Genomic DNA, 20,344 nt, shown 5'->3' on the forward strand with positions numbered 1-20,344 from the left:
GTCAAGGAACAGGTATAAATTTTCAGGTCTATCAGGGTAGGGTTGCCAGATTTAGCAAAATAACAAAAACCAAAACCAAAAAATACATAGGACATCCTGTTAAATTTGAATTTCAGATAAATGATGACTAATTTTAAAATATAAGTATGTTTCATGCAATTTTTGACAATCCTGATGAAGGGGCAAATATTAGGATGAGAATGACATATGTGCCTGCTGTGGAGAAAAGGAACATACTCCATCCATTTCTGTTTATGGATACACAGAAATACTTGATCTTGAGCCTTGTCCATCGAGAGCTGAACAATCATTGGCTAAATTAATGCAATATGGATACTTAAGGTATAAGTATAATATATAAAATTGCTGAGTGACTTCAAAGAAGGATATTTGATAACTCAAGATCCCAGGTTTTTTGGATTCTGTTACCCCACTTTTTTTTTTTTAAGATTTAATTTAACTAACAAAATTTTTTTTTTGGCTGCCTTGGGTCTTTGCTGCTGCACGCGGGCTTTCTCCAGTTGTGGTGAGTGGGGCTACTCTTTGTTGCGGTGCACGGGCTTCTCATTGTGGTGGCTTCTCTTTGTTTCGGAGCACGGGCTCTAGGCGCATGGGCTCAGTAATTGTGGCTCACGGGCTCTAGAGCGCAGGCTCAGTAGTTGTGGCGCACAGGCTTAGTTGCTCTGCCGCCTGTGGGATCTTCCCAGACCAGGGCTTGAACCCTTGTCCCCTGCACTGGCAGGCGGATTCTTAGCCACTGTACCACCAGGGAAGCCCGATACCTAATGTTTTCATTCTGTTTACCTCTAATTAATTATAAGACACTTAATAGACATATATTCTGATTAAAGACCTAAATAATTTCCATGAAGCCCATGGAAAGCAAAGGGGGGAGTGGGTTATATTAGTCTCATTTTAAGAGGTGATAATGAAGACTTGCTTGGAGTTACACAATATTTAAGAAGTTAGGAGTAAATCACAACTCTTGACAACGGTGCTGTGTCTGTCAGATAGTGCAGCATCCTGCTGGTGGTATTGATTCATCACACCCCGGTTAGTGCCCAGTCATAAATGTCTAATTTCAAAATCCTCTTTAGATGTACACAGCAGATTGTGAAGGGTGGTTACTAATTAGAGAAGGACAACATAGCAAGGACATTTCCATTCCTAGTGGTTTACCCTTTTTAAACAAAAATGGTGCAATGGAAAAGTAAAAAGAAGACTATACAGTTCAAGAAATGTTTACTATGGGCTACTTGATGCTAAGTCTGTGCTAGGTGCTATGGAAGATGAAAAATAGATATATTGTCAATGTCATTTAATATGTAAGTTGGAACTCAAGACTTACTTGCAGGAAACACACAGAGAACTGTCAAAAAGACATAATGTAACATAAATAAGTGCCAAAATGTGTGTCTAGGAAGTTTCTGTGTCCTGGAAGGCAAAGAAGCTTTTATGAAAACAGGTGGACTTGGGGTTTTGAAATATTAATAGGATTGGTTCTAGTGGACAGTAGGAATCTGGGGAAATAGGCTTCAGCTAGACAATGGGGATAATGAACATGGGTAGGGCCAGTCTTGCTACTTCCTGGAAGAGAAATAAACTTGGGAACTCTCAAGTAGTCATTTCCTGCTTTGTGAACGGAAGGTGTTACCCTGAAACTGGGTTTGCCTCTTGGTGGGCATCGAGCCAAAAGACACAACCAAGCCAAAGAGCATGAGGAGTGATTTATTACTTGCAGCAAGTACGGAGAACACCAAGGATCTTTCCCAAAGCAGTGTCACCATGACAGCAAATTGGGGAAGTTTTAAGCTAAGGGTACATGCATATTCATGAAGGGTCTTGGGTGGTCCACAGAGTCCAAGCTTTAGCTGATTGACGTCATGAAGGTCAGAAAAAGTCAACATCATCATCCCTTAAGGTGCCAGTTGATCTGGTGGTTGAGCGCTTCAGGCTAATTTTTACCATTGAAAGAGAACTGGGAGTCTTTACAAGTGATATATTAGCTTTGCTCCTGTTACTTCTCTTGCCTGATGACACTGGTTTGTTTCTGCATTCTTTTGTTACCTTAAGACAATTAATTACTGATACCTGTTCAAGGGTGAGCATTGTGGCCAGGCTGAGATCACAAAATGGCTTAGGCCAAAAATGGCTTCTCTTATGTCAAGAAAGCCATGCCTGGTTTTCCTTCTCCGGGGAATCCCTACCTTATCTGCTTAAAAAGGTGGAAAAAGCCATAGCGTGAGGGAGAGAGTAAACAGAAGTGCAGAGGAAACAGAGGGAGACCTCCTGGGTTCCTGCCAATACTCCAGTTCCTTGTTCTGATCTCTGCCTTAGCCTCAGCGGCATCCCTGATTTACCCCAGTGTCTTCAAATAAATTCCAGCTTTTTGTTGACCAGGGGGAGAACCTAGGCAGTTACTGAAGCCAGGAAACCTCACCATGGCCCTAGGAACAGGCACAGAGGGTTGAGTGTTACCAGATCCTAGCCCCAGGGCAAATACTTGGAATCAGCCATTGTCTGCAAGCTGGCGCTTCTGATCAACCTTTGTTTGGAAACTGGATTGTGGATTGGCCAGATGAGTTTAAAGGGCTAAGAGGGCTCATAAGGTCTTGTTCCTGCTACTCAGGTTTTGTGGTTCTAGATTCTTCCACTGAGACAAATTGCCATGGACACGCAGAAGTCTCCTTGCTTCTTGAATTACTATTTGACTATTGTTTGGTGAGTGATGGATGCTGCTTACAGGTCAACTATCAACTGGATAAAACCACTACATTTTTGATCAGGTAGGTTAGCTTCTAATGGTAGAAGGAATAGCTGTCTGGCAAGTGAACTGCTTGCCCTTGTATTTGCTCTTAATATTATTTTTAACATATTTTAGTGACAGATTGTGACTTGGAGGTGATTCATTTTTATTTCATAGTTGTCTTGACAACAATGTAACTTATGATATTCTGTGTACTTGAGAATCCTAAAATTTTACAACCAAGCAGTATGATGCTTATTAAAATTTTGATCAGAAAAATACACTGGTAAAATTCTTTAGAGTTGGGTGGATGGAGAAGGACAATTACTTATTTTTCTTAAAAAAATTTTTTTTTTGGTTACAAACAGTAGTGACTTAAGGACCATGACTAAATTGAATATCAAGGAGAGTCAACTATAGTGTTTCTTAAAATCACTTCACCCAGAATTTATTTTTACTGTCTTTCTTTCAATATCATTTTAGATTTTTTTACTGAGTTTATTATAACTCTTTCTCTCTGAATTATTTTATGAAATTGGAAGAAATTGGAGTTTTATATTTCGCTTTTTTCCATGTGTCATATTATATACAGTCGTAAAATTACTCATGGAAAGCAATTTAGAAAGCCTTTTATTATGAAACATTTCAAACATACACAGAATTAGGAAAGAAAAACATGACAACGATCACCCTAGAAAACCGCTTACAATCAAAAACCGCTAATATTTTACAAAATTCAGTTCAGTTTTACATTTGGGGTGTGAGGCATTTTAAAGTACAGACTCCTTGACGCAAGTCTACTCCAGCTTCTTACTTGAACCTCATTTTCTGAAAGTCCAAAGTCTGGCCATTCTGCATAAACAGCACTTCAGAGAAACCAGTCAGCAGTTTTCTGGCGCTGCCTTAGTTTGAAAAACTTTACATCATGAGAAAGCAAGCCTTTTCTTGCACTTCTTAGGTGTAAACTGACGAAAATTCTCAGTAGAGCTACAATGACTCAAAGAGCTTTGCCCTCTGTACACTCAAAATATGTAGTTGAACTGAATTTCAGTTGTTATTTTTAAAGCCGTAAGTGACAAAGGCACTTTCTTAATCTCCCTGAGAAAAGCAGTTTAGTGACATAAGGGTGAAGCAGCCAGAAAAGCCAAAGTGGAGGGTGCGATAAAAAGCCCGCACTGGAGCACACTGTCTTCACTCTCCTTTGGGATAAAATTTCGATGTCTCGTTTATAAAGTGAGCCGCCCTAAGGCTTAGTTGAAATAAGTAAAATGGTCATCAGAATCAGTGGAGGGTTTGAGGTTGCAGGATCCCTCCTCTCCCCCAGTAGTGTTTCCGATTCTGCAGGGCAATTTGCATTTCTAACAAATTCTCGGGTGATGGTGACCCATCTGGCCCTAAGGCCACAGAGACCCCAAGTGGTTCGTGGCAGGACCTCAATAAATGCTATTAACATCACCATCCAAGCTGTCCACCAGCAGGGGCCATGGGATATTACATCTCAGGGAAGAGCCACGGCCTCTGTCCAGATGTTCCTGCCAACACGCCACGCCTCTGCACCGAATAGATTAGAACAGGGAGGAAGTTGGAGCAGCGGTCACTGCCTTACGGAAGGGGACCCCTTTCTCCAACTTCCGCCTCTGGGGAAAAATAGAGGCCATCCGCCCCCGGAATACTGCCCTCTCAATTTCGCAGCCGCTCTTTTTAGCCCGCGCGGGAGCCTGTCCTCTCAGAAACCTGGGGCCAGTGCCGCGATTCCCGCTCTCCCGGGCGGGGCTGAGGCAGGTGCGGAGCATATGGAGTCCGGCGGGTGGGCGTGGCGGGGAGCAGAGCTCTCTGCCCCCATCCCGCCAGCTCTCCGGTCCGTTCCGATCGCCCACGGACCGATGGCCGAGCGGAAGATGGCTGCCCGGAGCGCCACGGACAGTCACGTGCCACGGCGATGCCGCTGCACGCCCCCTCCCCCGCTCGCCGAGTCCCGGACCCAGCGGGACGCGGAGCCCCGGGTTGCCTCTCCGCCACCGGAGTACAGAACGGTACGGACACGAAGGGAGGGCCCCGATGCGGAAAGCCAGTTCTCCCCACGGTCCGCCCCTAACCCGGGCGCTGGGGTAGCGCTCAGGGAGCCGAGAAAAACCTTCCTTCGGGCGACCTGCACCAGGTCGGGCCACTGGGCATGCGCAGTGCTCCGGCCCGGGCACACCAGCTCTCCAGGTTTTTCCCCCAACTCCGCGGGGCCGGCAGGAGGTGGGGTCGGCAGGAGGTGGGGCCGGGAAGGGTCGGGGTGGGGCGGCCCTGTAGCGGCCTGAACCCTCTTGTATGACTGGAGCTACTCGGGCCTTACTCGCCCTGACTCATTGTGTTTGGAGTGAGAGTCTGTGAATAGAGATTTAAAAATGGGCTGTAGAGTCTGCGGTCCGCCCTTTCTATATTTTTTTATTAAATTTTTTTTAAAATTTAAAAATATGATCAATTTCGAGTTAATTCCAAGTGCTGCAATCCTAGGCTCGGTGGGGAAGAGACTCGGGTAGCTAGCAAACTCGTGCCCGCGAGCCGGGTCTCCGGAAGGCCGAGTTTGCGTTCTCTGTTCTGACCAGCTCTAACTCTTCAACTCTCCGGCTCTGCCCCAAATGGTATACTGCCCCCGACCGTAAAATTCGGCTCCCGTCCGGCCTGACTAAACGGCCCCCTAAAAATGTGCAAGCTGGGCCTTTCTCGTCGTTGGGGAACACGTCCGCCTCCCGAGCTTCCAATTACTTGAAAGTAAAACAACAGTGCGCCAAGCCTCGCCAGCTCCTAGGTGCGCAGTCTGGCTCGACTCCCCCCTGGGTCCTGGGATGAGCTCCCCGCAGACCCCGCCCACCCCGCCCGCCCCGCCCTCCTGGCCGCAGCGAACACCCGGAGAAGCGGATTCGCGTCGCGCGGGTAGCTGGGCCGGCTCGTGCAGCGGACTGGGCATGCTCGGCAGCCCGGGAGGCTTGCTGTGGCAAGTCGGAAGCGTTCGCACCAGCTAGGCAGCGGCCGGGCAGCGGCGGCGGCGGCGGCGTCGGCGGGGGCCAGGACGGGAGCGGGAAGGGCCGGCCAGGGAAGGCTGCTCTCCCCTTGCGACCGACGAGCCGGCCTGACAGCGCGTTCCGGGTGCGGAGCCCCAACTCTGCCCTGCCCCGGATTTCATCCTGCAGCGGGGGGCTCGGCGAGCGGAATTCCGGCGGCTGCCGCGACTCCGGTGCAAGTGAGTCGTGGGGCGGCGGGAGAGAGCCGGTCGCCGGGGGCCGATCGGACACCCCCCCCTCCCGGGCCTGGCCTGACGCTGGGAAAGGTGTGCGGGCAGCCCCGGGGCGAGGGGGCGTGAGCGCAGCCAGCGCCTTGCCTCGCGCGTACCTGGCGGGCAGTCACCCCCCTCCGCCACCGCGCCAGGGGAGGAGTGGGCGCGGAGGGGGGCGGTCCCGCGGCCGGGCTCGGGGCTCCGAGCGGGCGGGGAGCCTGCGGGGTTCCCGGACCAAGTTGAGGCAGGGAGAAAGGCGGAGGCGTCAGTGGGCACCTTTTCAGAGGTCTTGCGTGCGGGCTGGAAGGCTGCCTACTGTCGGTTTGGGGCGAGCAGACGGTGGAGGGGCCGAAGAACCGCGAGGCGAGGAGCCTTCGGGCAGTGGCGCGGCGGGGGTCCGGAGACCCGCAGGGTCCGACCCCAAATCACGGCCCTACCCCCACGGCCCCGCTGGCGGCGTGACAGTTGGTACCTCTGGGTCCGATCGCAGCCGGCCAGGCGCCCTGGGTTTCGGGTACCCTCCCCGCCCCGCCTCGATGTCCCCGGACAACATAACAGGTGGGAGCCCTTTCCCTGCGGGGCGAGCCCCCCTCCGCAGGCCACTTAACAGCCTCCAGGTTGCGGGTGGCTCTGACACCCTGCGGGGCTTCCCCCACGGGTGAGCGTGTTTACAGGTAAGGCCTGGAGGAGCCATCAGCGCAGCCTGGAACTGGACATTCTCTCCAGGACGCGGCCCGTCACGTGAGTGAGGGGTCTCCGCGGTTCCGAGACGACGTGTCAAGGGCAGAGCAGCGACAACAGCGGCTGTTTCTCCCACCTTCTTAACCCAGACTCGGGCTTTCTGCTTCTTCTGGTGGACCGGGTAGGGTGTCCTGGTCCAGCTAACGGATTCAGACTGGCGCGTTCTGGTTAAAGCTTGTTTCTGTCTTGGGAGTGTCAAGTAAAAATCCGGATGAGGGTTGCCAGGGCCGGAGGGAGTGAAGAGAACCCATGCAGGTGCTTCTCAGATGTTTCTTTTCACCTTCAGATAGTACCGACTTCAGCAGTACACACTTACGAAACCAAGAGTGAAGGCTGCTTTCTGAAAGGGAAGTTTGTTTTCTATGTTATGGGGCCTGCTTACTATTGTAGCTCCCTTGACATTTACCTTGCTGGACCTTTAGAGCTGTTTGGCCGGGTTATTTTGCTTGCGGACTTGGGGGTGTTTGGGGTTGGCTGCCTGGGTGTGGAAGTGGCAAGTGCCCGTCATGGTGTGCTGTGAACTCCCTACGCTTCCTGGCACTGGGGTTTGCACATTCGGGGGGGGACCGAGTGGACAGAAGGAGAGGAGTGGGACTGGTGACGTAGCGACGCGATGGGAGTTGCCTAGGGCTGCCCAGACATAACGAGGTTGGTTGGCTGTTTTGGCTTGTGCGGAAGGGGAGAGGGCTAGGCGTTTCATTGGTTCGGGGTAGAAGGTGTTCACGGGAGAAGCCTGGCGGGGGATGGGTCCCCGTCTGGTCAGTGCTCCAAGGGAAGCCCAGAGATGTTTGGTGATTCAGCAGGTGGCAGCCTTCCAGCCCTGAAGCCATACCTTGGCCAAGCAAGCCAGCAAGCCAGCGAGCAAGCGGCAGCAGCTTCAGGGGAATCTCCAGGAGACTCTTCTGCCTAGAGCAGCTCACTTTCCTTATCTTGCTTTCTGTTTATGGCAGGAGGCCCTGGTTTTTTGGGTTCCTTCCCTGTCTCTCTTAAACTATCTAGCATGTTTTTGAATCTCTCCAGTTGTCTGACCCGTTGAATAGCAGGAAGTGGCAGCTGCCACCATGCACAGTTTAAGTAATTAATTAATGTGCAGAAAATGATAGCAGTATGTAAAGCAGAGAAAGTCTTTTCCTTCTGTTTCTGCATCAGAGATTAGAAATTTACATTTTTAGTAAAATAGTAAGATGTATTTCTGCAGTTTTTCATTGTTGGTAGTGAGCTACTTCAAACATCAGAAAGCATTAAAAATTAATTCAAGGGATGGATAAATGACATTAAAGGGTCACAGTTATTAAAGCAATGTCTTATTCATTGGAGGATCTCTAGCATCTTGAGCAGTGCCTAACTTGTAGATACTCATTCAGCTGAAATTTAAAGAATTTTTCGTATTAGAAGCTTGTCGGTAAGTTTTGACGTTTAAAGAACTTTGTATGTTTTCATACGTCAAAATTGCCTATGTTGACCTTAGCTTGAAGCCTCAACCTTTTTACTTTTTTCCTGGTTAAGTCCCTTAATTTTCAAATTGTGACAGATCCCGCATGTCAATGGAAAAAACAGAAGCTTGTTTTGCTAACATATCTCATGAAAACCTAGAAGACTCCTACATATAACCATTATACATTTTTTTAAATTAAAAAGTGCTCCGGCTGCATATCAAATACGCTTTTTTTATAAAACTTCATTTTATACAAAACAGTTCAGGAAAACTGTAGCATTCCTAAGTCTTTATCATCCAATGAAAAGTGCTGCCATAGAAGAGACAAAACAGTGTTTTGGGAATAAAAATTCTGGCTTGTTTGCACAGGGGGATAACCTGGCCCGTCTTTGAGGCAGGCCTGAGTGTTTGTCCAGCTCATTCTGCATTTTACCTTTGCTATTCTGTGCCTTCCTCCAGTTGTTAAGCTCTTTCTTCTTCCCCTAAAGACATACTTTCCTGGCATGGGCTCATTTACTTAAAGCTGCTGCATTTTCTCACATAAATTCTACTAGTGCTGACCTTTCTTTTTTCATCATCCCATACACTTTTCCACCACTTCATATGATAAACTAACTATTCGATGGTCCTAAAAAGCTGTGGCCAGCGTGACCTTGTGGGGGGCATGACAGATTGTAGTTGGCTCTCTCTTTGCCTTTTTTGTATGGGAGCTGTAGCTTCCAGTCTCTTCTGGAAGAACTGGTAAGGCATACCCGGTCTTAAAGATTTTGGACTTTTCTGTTAAGGCTCTTGGTCAGGAACATAAATAGTCATTTATCGTCTCCTACCACATCCCAAGAATTTTGGCTGTAAAGTGTGTCACTTTAATAAGCTAGCTACCCAGTCACCAGAGGAGCATATTTAGATGTGGCAGTTAGGAAGCAGCGTTGGATGTCGGGGAGGAGAGGGTGAAGAAAAGGGAAGAGAAGGGTGGGTGGGGCCAAGAAGGTGGCTTGGTTTTGTGACTGTGACTTCTGGTTTCAGTAAAACAGAATCAAATGCGTGATCAACAGGTGTGGCTCGGTCTGTGCTGGAGTGCTCTGCTCCCCTGTCTAGTCCTCTTTCCCTCCACAGATACACACACCACACACACACACACACACACACACACACACACACACAGCCACACACAAATCTGCAGACCCACACGTGCACACACACTCTGACAAGAGTCACAGACACAGACGTAGACACATACACCCTTTGCCAAAAGCTAAGCATCCCAGCTTCTTTTTAAATACTAATATGTCACACAGGGAAAGTCCAGGGCTCAGTAGCAGGTTGAATTCTGGGGGCCTGAAATCACCCCAAGCTTGTATTTCAGGAAGATTCCCCTTCCCTATCTCGTGGCAAGGTGATCTGCCCCCTTAGCCTGCAAAGCTTCTGAGGGCTTTCACTGGAGCAACCATTGTGTGTAAATATAGGTGAGGTAGTTTTCACCTTTGAGACTTCCCGGTGCTGAGTTAACATGCTTCAGTTTTTGGCATAAGATCTCCCTGTGCAAAGCCCCTTTCTTGTTTTGTTTTTTCCTTCTTTCCCACTCTCATTCCCCTCTCCGTCAGAGGAGCTTCCTCTCTTGTGTTGGAAGTTCTTGGGTATGTCTCTATCCTTGTTAAAGATGTTGTGTTCTTGTGTGCATGTTTTCAGTTCAGGTAAGTAGTGCTGTGCTGCTATGTTTTTATTCGGTTGCTTTTCCATTCAATATTAAAACTTTTTGTTAGGGAAATTTTCAGACATTCATAAAAGTAAAAAGAATTTAATTCAACATTTTATTGGAGAGATCTATGTTCGTATAGGTTTACCCAGTGCATTGCTATGACTGCTGCTTTTTACGGCTGGCCTGCTATGTACCCACTAGTTTTACTTACCCATTTTTCTAATGATGCATACTTAGGTCACCTCCATTCCTGCTACCATGAGCAAAGCTGTGATGAAGGAATATCCTGCAGCATCTCTTAACGATGCCTGTGAGAACATCTCTAGGGTGGTGGTTCTTACAGGGGTCCATACTGAGCAACATCAGCCTCACCTGGGAACTGTTAGACTTGTAGGTGCTCGGGACCTAACCTAGACCTCCTGAATCAGAAACCCTGGGACAGACCCCATCAATTTGTGTTTTAGCACATCCAGCCTGGAGACTCTGGTGCATAGGAAAGTTTGAGGAGCACTGCTCTAAGGGTATCTACCCAAGAGTGGGAGGGCTGGGTAAAAGAGAACAAACACACCTGTTTTTACTAAATACTGCCAAATTAGTCTCCAGTGTTGCTGGACAGGTTGACACTCTGACAGCAGTGCATCAAGTGCTCCTAAATCACCACATCCTCCTTAGTGGTTGATACTAACCATCTCTCTAATTTTACCAGTATTTGATGGCTTCTTATTGTTTTAACGTGAACTTATGTAATTTCTTAATGAATTTGAGCATCTTTTTTTTTTTTTTTTTCGGTACGCGGGCCTTTCACTGTTGTGGCCTCACCCGCTGCAGAGCACAGGCTCCGGACGCACAGGCTCAGCGGCCATGGCTCACGAGCCTAACGCTCCGCGGCATGTGGGATCCTCGCGGACCGGGGCACGAACTCGTATCCCCTGCCTCGGCAGGCAGACTCTCAACCACTGCGCCACCAGGGAAGCCCCGAGCATCTTTTAATATATTTGTTAGCTATTACAATTTCTTTGACTGGTTTTAGTCTGCTTTTCTAATGTATTGATTTGCAGACGTCTTAAATATCCTAGATATTAATCTCATTCTGCTATCTATTAACTTTATCAGTGGTAACTTTCAGAAATTTTAAATTTTGATATAGCCCAATGCCATTAATTTTTGCTTTTCGTAGATTAAGAATCTTAAGGTGGTTTTCCTTACCCCAAGATTACAAATATATTCTGTATTTTCTTCTGTCAACTTGCTGCTTTTACCTTTCACAGTGAGGGCTGTAATCTTTTTGAGGTTCGTCTTAATATACGGTATACGGAAAGAATCCGGTGTTATTTTTTCCTTTCCATTTTGTGAGCCAGTTTTCCCAAAATCATTAACCAGTGTATTTTTTTTCTAGTATTTTAGGGATGAATGTGGAGCTACCTCTACCATACATCAGGTTCCCACATGCACATGAGTCTATTTTTTTCTACTTTATTGAGTTATAATTTATGTATGATAAACTTCACCTGTACATTTAAAGTGTACAAGCTAATGAATCTTGACAGATGTGCATACTTGTGAAACCACACAGTTAAGATCCAGAGCATTTCCCTCACCCTAAAACTTCCCATTTGCCTTCCATCCCTCCCTTTGTCCCCAGGCCCAGGCAACTACTGGTCTGCTTTCTGCCACAAATTGGTTAGTTTGCATTTTCAGATTTTGAGATTCCTCACAGGGTTTAAATTCTCTAGTCTGTCCCAGTCATCTATCTATTTCTGTGCCAAATTATTTGTATTATTATAGCTCTGCAGTGTGTCTTATATGGCAGGGTGAGCCCCTTCTTTGCTCTTCTTTTTCAGAACTTAGTTATTTGTGGATCCTTTTTCTTCCATGTACATTTTGGAATGCTTGTCAAATTCTCAACGAAGTCTTGGAAATGTGATTGGCACTGCATTGAATGTATAGTCTAACATGGGGGAGAACTGACATTTCTTCCTTCTTAATGTTGTAATTCTGTCCATGAACATGGTTGTCCCATCTTTTTTTAATGACATATAATAGAGTTTAAAATTTCCTCTATCACAACATTTTTTACAAAAGTAATGTGTTGTTTCGAGGAGAATTTGAGCTTGGGCTTTTTAGTCTGAACCTTAGAGGAAGGCAGAGTGTAGGGGCTTGGGGGACAGATGTTTCAATCTCTGTTCTCCATTCACTGACCTTGAGTGACACTGGGCAAGTTCTCACCTTTGGTGGCCCCAGGTTCCTCCTTCCTCAAGCTAGATCCCAGCAGCCTCCTGTACAAGACTGCTGAGCTGCTGAGGCCTTTAAATGAGATAATGTAGGAGAGGCAGGGAGTACAAATCTTGAAACATTTGCTGCTCAGTAAATGTTGGCGTAACACCTCCCCTAATGCTGCTTTCAATAGCAAAAGCTTCATACTTTTATTCTACTTCTTAGGGATTGATAAACAAAGAAGTGTCAGAAAAGCAAAGTGAATAAGCCAACCAATTAACTGTGTAACACTCTCCAATTCTATACATGTAAGTCCATGCTTCTCCCTAATTTTGTGGGGTTTCACAGAAAGTATGGATACTTCCAAAGAATGTTACAGTCCAGTAGGGAAGAAAAGACCAATGTATAAGAAAAAGAGAACTCTATGTGACGGATGGCTTATAATTAAGGTTAAGTGGTGTGGTACCAGGGGAGTTATGAGTACGGAGAAATGCTGTTCTGTGAGAGTTTTTTTTTTCTTTTAATTGAAGTATAGTTAATCTATCATGTTTTAGTTTCAAGCGTACAGCACAGTGATTCAGTTATACATACATATGTATATATATATTTTTTCAGATTGTTTTCCATTATGTTATTACAATATACTGAATATAGCTCCCTGTGTTATACAGAAGATCCTTGTTGTTTACCTGCTTTATATATAGTAGTGTTTATATGTTAATCCCAAACTCCTAATTTATCTCCCCCTCTCCTGCCCCTCACTGCTATCCCCTCTGGTAACCGTAAGTTTGTTTTCTATGTCTGTGAGTCTATTTCTGTTTTGTAAATAAGTTCATTTGTATCATTTTTTAAGATTCCACTTATAAATGATGTTATATGATAATTGTCTTTGTCTGACTTACTTCACTTAGTATGATAATCTCTCGGTGCATCCATGTTGCTACAAATGGCATTTCATTTTTTTATGGCTAATATTCCATTGAATACACACACACACACACACACACACACACACACATCACATCTTCTTTACCCATTCATCTGTCAATGGACATTTAGGCTGCTTCCATGTCTTAGCTATTGTGAATAGTGCTGCAGTGAACATTGGGGTGCATGTATCTTTTCGAATTAGGGTTTTTTCCAGATATGCCCAGGAGTGGGGTTGCTGGACCATATGGTAACTCTATATTTAGTTTTTTTTTTTTTTTTTTTTTTTTTATTTTTTTTTTTTTTGGATTGGGTCTTTGTTGCTGCGTGCCAGCTTTCCCTAGCTGCGGTGAGCGGGGGCTACTCTTCGTTGCAGTGCACGGGCTTCTCATTGCAGTGGCTTCTCTTGTTGCGGAGCAAGGGCTCTAGGCGGATGGGCTTTGGTAGTTGTGGCACGCGGGCTCAGTAGTTGTGGCTCATAGGCTCTAGAGCACAGGCTCAGTAGTTGTGGCACACAGGCTTAGTTGCTCCGCGGCATGTGGGATCTTCCCAGACCAGGGCTTGAACCCGTGTCTGCTGCATTGGCAGGCGGATTCTTAACCACTGTGCCACCAGGGAAGCCCTATATTTAGTTTTTTAAGGAACCTCCATACTGTTCTCCATAGTGGCTCTACCAATTTATATTCCCACCAACGGTGTAGGAGGGTTCACTTTTCTCCCCACCCTCTCCAGCATTTATTATTTGTGGACTTTTTAATGATGACTGTTCTGACTGGTGTGAGGTCATACCTCATTCTAGTTTTGATTTGCATTTCTCTAATAATTAGTGATACTGAGCATCTTTTCATGTGCTTGTATGTCTGTATGTCTTCTTTGGAGAAATGTCTCTTTAGGTCTTCTGCCCATTTTTTGAGAGGGTTGTTTGTTTTTTGATATTAAGCTGTATGAGCTGTTTATATATTTTGGAAATTAATCCCTTGTTGGTAGCATCCTTTGCAAATATTTTTCTCCTAGTCCATAGGTGGTCTTTTCATTTTGTTTATGGTTTCCTTTGCTGTGCAAAAGCTTTTAAGTTTAATTAGGCCCCATTTATTTATTTTTGTTTTATTTCCATTATTCTAGGAGACAGATCCAAAAATATATTGCTGTGATATATGTCAAAGACTGTTTTGCCTATGTTCTCCTCTAGGAGTTTTATAGTCTGTGGTCTCACATTTAGGTCTTAAATCCATTTTGAGTTTATTTTTGTATATGGTGTTAGAGTATGTTCTAATTTCATTCTGTCACATGTAGCTGTCCAGTCTGTGAGACTTTGACTTGAGTAGAATTAGATTAGGGGGGAGTCAAGGGGCCTGAGAAACCAAGTATCATTAGCATTTCTGTCCAGGGCTTTGGGAGCCTAGTATTGAACTCCATGGCAGTGGGTTGTGTGCCTAAATTTAAGTGTCTTAAAAATCATTGCTTTGGAAACAGTGACAACAAGTGGCTAGTAGATACCTAGGTAACTAATAGCTCTCTGTCATATAATATAGAGGTTAAGAGCACTGTTCCTGGGTTTAGGTCTTGGCCTTACCATTTAGGAGCTGTAGGACCTTAGAGAAGTTATGTAAACCATATGTGCTTCAGTTTCCCTAATCCTCATTGGTGGGTCTCATAACAGCAGGTACCTCAGAGGTTGAGGACTGTAAGTTAACCTTTGTCACGTGCTTAGTTCATGGCACAAGGTAATCACAATATAAATGTTAGCTGTTCTTATGACTACTTTTGTTAACATTCATTGCGTTCCTCCCGTTATCTCCCATGCGGTATTTGAGGCCTTATGCCCCAGAGTTGTTGGATGTTCAGAAAGACTGTCTGAGGCACAGTACTGGAGAGAGGATCCTTTTTCTGCAGGTTGCCGGGCATGTGGTGGGCGCTCAGTTGTAGACTGAGCAAGTAAATGCTTGACAATGAAGCTAGGTGCTGTCTCTCGGTCCTGAATGTCCTCAGTCAGGTAGCTAGTGTTGACCTTAAGAATTATGGTTATTTTACTGGCCAAAGTGGGTTTATTTGGGAATAGCAGAGAATTGCAATTCAGGACAAGTAAGCCATGGCAAAAGTCATAGGCAAGCCCAACAAACAAAGGAGAGTAATGTTATTTTACAGAGAAAAAGGAGGAAGTTGGAAAGGGTTGTTTTGAAGGAAAGTCCATTGGAAAAAAGGTGAGGGTTGAGGGTGATGATGGTTTCTCCTTGGCTAAATTGCTGGGGTAGTCGATTTCCTGTGGGAGGTACAGTGTACATCTTTTCCTCTTGGGGCCTGTAATTGGTGATTCTTTCCCATTGATGATTCTTCTGCTAGGGTGTGTAATTGACAATTCTTCCTGAAATTAATATCCAGTGGTACTGCATGGGTGCTCCCCCTTCAGGCCTTCTGACTCCATTTTAGTGAGGTTTCCCTTTATTAATTTTCACATCAGCATGCAGGAAGCAGGTTTTATTTTGCTGTATTCCTAGTTCTGATTTGACCTTTTGGCAAAGGTGTAGTAATCATAGGGATTCACACTTGTTGAGGATGAACCACATGCCACACTGTCTAAGCCTTTTCCCTTTCCGACAGTCCTGTAAGAGGCATGTTATTATTATCCCTTTTTAGAGGTGAGGAGAGTGGGGCACGAGTAATTTGCCCAACAAAGTAGGAGGGCCCTGAAAGAGTTTAGTGTCTGGGGCCTTTGCCAGTTGACAAAAATTACCAGAGTAAGTGCTGTTGGTGGGGCGCCATTGTAGTTACCTAGGATTGTGAAGCACACCTTAGCCCAGCAGGGCATTCCCATGACCTTGGAGGTTTCTCAGCCTCCCTTGATAGTTCTCAGATTTCAACAGGTATTAGAATCACCTGGAGTCTTGTTAAAACACTCTGTGCTGGGCTCATCCCCACCGGAGTTTTTGAGGCAAGTAGCTTGGGGTGGGACCTAGTAGTTCACATGTCCCCGGACAAGATGGTGCTGATTCTGCTGGCCTAGGGCCCCTCTTTGAGAACCACTTCCATAAGCAGTACTCATGTCATTGAAGAGCCAGCGGCTCCTACTTCTAGTTACAGTCAGGTGAGATGATTTCAGATTGAGAAATTTTAAATACTGTCCACCTCATGAAATAAAAACTGAACTCACATGGTCCTGTTTGTCTACGCCAGCAGAGGGATGTCTGAGTCAGGGCAGTGCAGAAATTGCTTTCTGTCCTTGCCAGTGTTTGTGACATGGGTTAGATGGATGATAACCCGGGGTGGAGAGAAAATTTGGAAATGCAAGTCAAGATTTATTAGAAGCATGAACTGCCATCAAATGCATCCCGCCTTAGGAAGATGACCTGATTCTGTTTTTGTTTATAAATTTATTTATTTATGGCTGCGTTGGGTCTTTGTTCCTGCGTGCAGGCTTTCTCTAATTGCGTTGAGCGGGGGCTACTCTTTGTTGTGGTGTATGGGCTTCTCATTGCGGTGGCTTCTCGTTGCAGAGCGTGAGCTCTAGGCACGCGGGCTTCAGTAGTTGTGGCTCGCAGGCTCTAGAGCTCGGGCTCAGTAGTTGTGGCAGATGGGCTTAGTTGCTCCGCGGCATGTGGGATCTTCCCGGACCAGGGCTCGAACCCATGTGGCCTGCATTGGCAGGTGGATTCTTAACCACTGAGCCACCAGGGAAGTCCCCCCTGATTTGTTTTTATTTTGCTATTTTCCACCTTCCCCACTCCCTGCCATAGGCACAAAAAAGGCTTTGTGTCCACTGTTTAACCCCGTGGGAAAATTTAGGCACAGAGAAATTAAAAGTGTATGAAGATACATAGCCTGACAGTAGAGAGGCAGAAGCTAATCTTATCTGACTGGGCTAATTGTAGTAGAAAACTGTTTGTAGGAAGGCACTTAAAAAAAACAAAGAAAAGAAAAGAAAAAAGGGCTGTGTACCTGTCTCTAGCTGTTGTGAGGTAAAGGAGCTACCGTGTGTCCCAGTTTAACACAGCCTCACACACAGGAAGACCTCACCAAGCGCGGTCCACTGTTACTCCAGCCAAAGTTTTCTGTTGTGCGATTGAGACTGCACTTCCCCTATCTGAAGAATGTTACACATAAAACTGAGGAATTAGAAATTTTTAGAATTGAAAGGTTTTGTGGGAAATGGGGACTTAGGATTACCTTAGGATTACAAGTCAATTGTATCTAGGAAGAAATGTTCCAGATTTTCCCTGTGCCAGTTGTCACGGCTCTCCTGTGACCCCAGTAGCTGGGATTAGCTTGTGTGCTTGGTGGGGGGACGTGGCAGGGCAGAGAGAATGGGGGAGGGCCAAGGGAAGACTGGGGAGGGCAGACAGGCCTGAGCGTATACGCCAGACCTCCTCAGCCAGGGATTTACAGCGGCAGGGAGTGAACACACGGTGAGGGTCTGTTATGGGCCAGACCCCTGTTAGGCCTGGAGATATAGAGACGAGTGAGATGGGGTCTGGGTTCCTGAGGGGTCAGTGGGGGAGACAGACATGTCCACGGATAAATGTCATGACCAGGTAGTGGGTGCAGTATGGCAGCTGCACACCAAGCACCCTGGGGTGGGGCGGGAGCGCTGGATGGGGAGGCGGCCTGCTCCCGGCTCCCTGTGTGACAGCGCACACGACAAGGTGACTGGTGGAACTGGAACTCGTGTATTCCGGCTTTGTTTCCTTCTTTCTTTTGGTTTTGGGATTTCCATTTTGAGGGAGAGAACTCTGACCGCAGAGAGGAGTCTGGGCACATGGGCACTGTAAGAATGCAGAGCTGGAAGTGCCCTTCCAAACCACTTAGGAGGTCAGAGGGGCACATTCTAGTTTACTTTTTTTGTCTTTGACAACTGTGGCTAATTTTTCGCTATTTCCTAGGAATGTAAAACCTGCAGAAGATTAATGCCTTTCTATCTTTAAGGTACATCAGCTTTTAAAAGAAAGATTCTTTATTAAAAGCAAGGTTTTATTTGCCCTTAAGTTTTGGCAAAGTGCTAAATTCCACTTTCAGTTTTGTTTTCAGTGGTTTGCCACTTCTCACTTTCCTTCTATCCTCTTCCCTCCCCTTCTCTCTTCCCCCTCCTTTCCTTAATACCCTTGCAAATACCATGCGAGCTAAGGCATAGTGCCAGCACTGTGACCTTGGCGAACTTGGGCCTCGGCTTCCTTATCTGTAAGTGGAGAGTTTGGATTAGCTGACGCGCATAGTCACCTGGTCCCCACATCTGTGAGTCCTGTGACTAGGGGACACCTGTAAAGAGGGGCTCACGAACTCCATTTCATCAGTCGTTTATTCTCCTGTTAATAAAAAAGAATCTTATTTCAGAACCGCCTTCCCCAGTCCTGTTAGTTGCACGTCCAAACCACTTTCTAGAAGCAGCAGCAAGCGGTTGATTCTTCACTGTGATGTTTTCCAGCCTGTGATTGATGCCCCTCCTGGCAGGCTGCCTCTATTACAGGTGCACGGTGTGGGCTGTTCGGTGTTTTAGTCACAGGCGTACTGTGTGGATCCGGGAAGGAGGTTAGGACGGGTGACAGAAGGACAGACAGATCAGCCTGAGGTTGTGCGGTGCGGTGGGTAATGCTCAGGATCCGGACGGAGCTCCCGAGTCACAGGGCAGGTGAAGGTTAGGGCTGGGAGCAAAGGTCCCGGGAGCAGAGAGGCGGAGAGAGAGCTCGAGAAACCATCCCTGATGGAGCGGGGGAGGGGCGGCCGAAGGGGATTCCCCCCTCCAGCTGTGGGGGCAGGAGCGGAGGCTGGGGACGTCACCAAGGGGAGAGAAAGCGCAGCTGGGGGGAAGGGAGCCGCTTCCCGCAAACACAGGCTGAGGGTTTGGGCTGAAGTCTGAAAAGGGGGTGGGGTGCCCATCGGCCTGAGGCCAGAAGGGAGGAGTTCATTGCTCCTAAGGAAATCAGGAAGGAGAGGGCCGGGCTGGGTGGGTGGAAGAGGAGAGGACGGCCCGATGGGCAGCGTGCTGGGATCAAAAGGGTGTCTGAGAGAAACATCTGCATGGGGCAATCCATGGCCTTCAGCCCGAGCCAGGCTGCTCTGGGTCACCTGAGACTGAGAGAGCAAGTGGGGACACGTGTGGCCATCCTTTTGGGCCACTGGCTTTCTCTCGTGTGAAATGAGAATAATAACTACGTCGCAGTGTTGTCCTTCTGAAGGCCCTTGGTACGTGCCTGCGGAGGTGACCTTGGGAGATGGCAGCAGTCTGAGAGGGAGGGGATAGTTTCCAGTTTCCCTTCCGCTCTGTGGCCAGCGTGTTAACCGTTCACTTGACTAGGTGGACTGTGAATGAGACTTTAAGAGATGGTGCCCTGGGACTGTCCATCTGTCCCCAACTTTGTGGCCGTGTGTTGTTGAGATTTTTATCACGTGGCCTCTCATCCGATCCCTTACGTTTCTTCCTGATCTTATCCCAGAGCCTGTCCCTGTTCTCCTGGCTGTGAGTTCGGTCTCTGCACCCTAAGATCCCAAGTGCACAGAACGGCCCATGTGTGTCATGGCTCTCTGTGAAAGTCTTCGTGGTGGCCTCAGTCTCCAGCATGCGCCTTCAGGCTCACTGGGACCAGCATTTCTGACTTGGATGAGGCTGAGTGTACAAGTGTGGACAAAGCAAAGTCTCCATGCGCATGGAGTTTTCTTGGTGATGGGGCAGACAGGACAGTCAAGTCAACAAATGTGAGGCCCGCCAGGGGGTCAGGAGGCAGAGCCTCAGCGAGCCTTGTAACAGCTCTGCACCCGCGCACACGGTCGGTCATTTGACATTTGCAGTACTGCTGCTGTTTGTGTAGTGACACCTGAGTTCCTTTGAAAGGCCCTGCAGAGTTAGCAGCAGTTGTGCTGGGCTGAGTTCCAGGTTTCCATCGGGGCCCGATCATGGCTGGCTTTCCCCTCTCTTTGATTTTAGAGACAGAGACAGGGTGGTGTGAACACCCCCAGGAATATCTCAGGCCTCCTTTTGACCGTTTGTTTGAAGGACCGATGAGTGGCCCAGGGGGTTCTTACTAGGGTCCATGGATGGGTTTCATGAAGCCATTGAAATCCAGTTTATCATTCTGGGTGTGTGCATTTTTCTGGTGGCAGTGTCTAAAGCTTTCATTAAATCCACCAGGAAGAGCTCTGAAATGTTTACTTATTTATTTAGGCCGCACGCACGGCCCGCGGGATCTTGGTTCCCTGACCAGGGATGGAACCTGTGCCCCGTGCAGTGGAACCGCCAGGGAGGTCCCTGAAAGGTTTATTTTTATGAAAGTGGTTGGAAAGATAGAATTGGGCCATTGAGAGCTTCTCTTTATTGCTGTCTGTCCCCTTTGTAGAGGA

At 47.0% G+C, this 20,344-nt stretch overlaps 1 protein-coding gene across 5 annotated transcripts in view; it reads left to right on the top strand.

Annotated features, from left to right (window-relative positions):
* The first annotated feature begins 5,706 nt into the window (after positions 1–5,706).
* Positions 5,707–20,344, top strand: part of SGMS1 (sphingomyelin synthase 1) — a 280,487-nt gene continuing 265,849 nt past the window's right edge. For all 5 annotated transcript variants that reach the window (XM_024744803.1, XM_024744799.1, XM_024744800.1 and 2 more), the window contains exon 1: positions 5,707–5,975. The gene's annotated coding sequence lies outside the window, so the exon portion shown is untranslated. The remainder of the gene's footprint in view (positions 5,976–20,344) is intronic.

The sequence above is a fragment of the Neophocaena asiaeorientalis genome, unplaced genomic scaffold, assembly GCF_003031525.2.
Source record: "Neophocaena asiaeorientalis asiaeorientalis breed wild unplaced genomic scaffold, Neophocaena_asiaeorientalis_V1.1 scaffold131, whole genome shotgun sequence".
Classification (NCBI taxonomy): domain Eukaryota; kingdom Metazoa; phylum Chordata; class Mammalia; order Artiodactyla; family Phocoenidae; genus Neophocaena; species Neophocaena asiaeorientalis.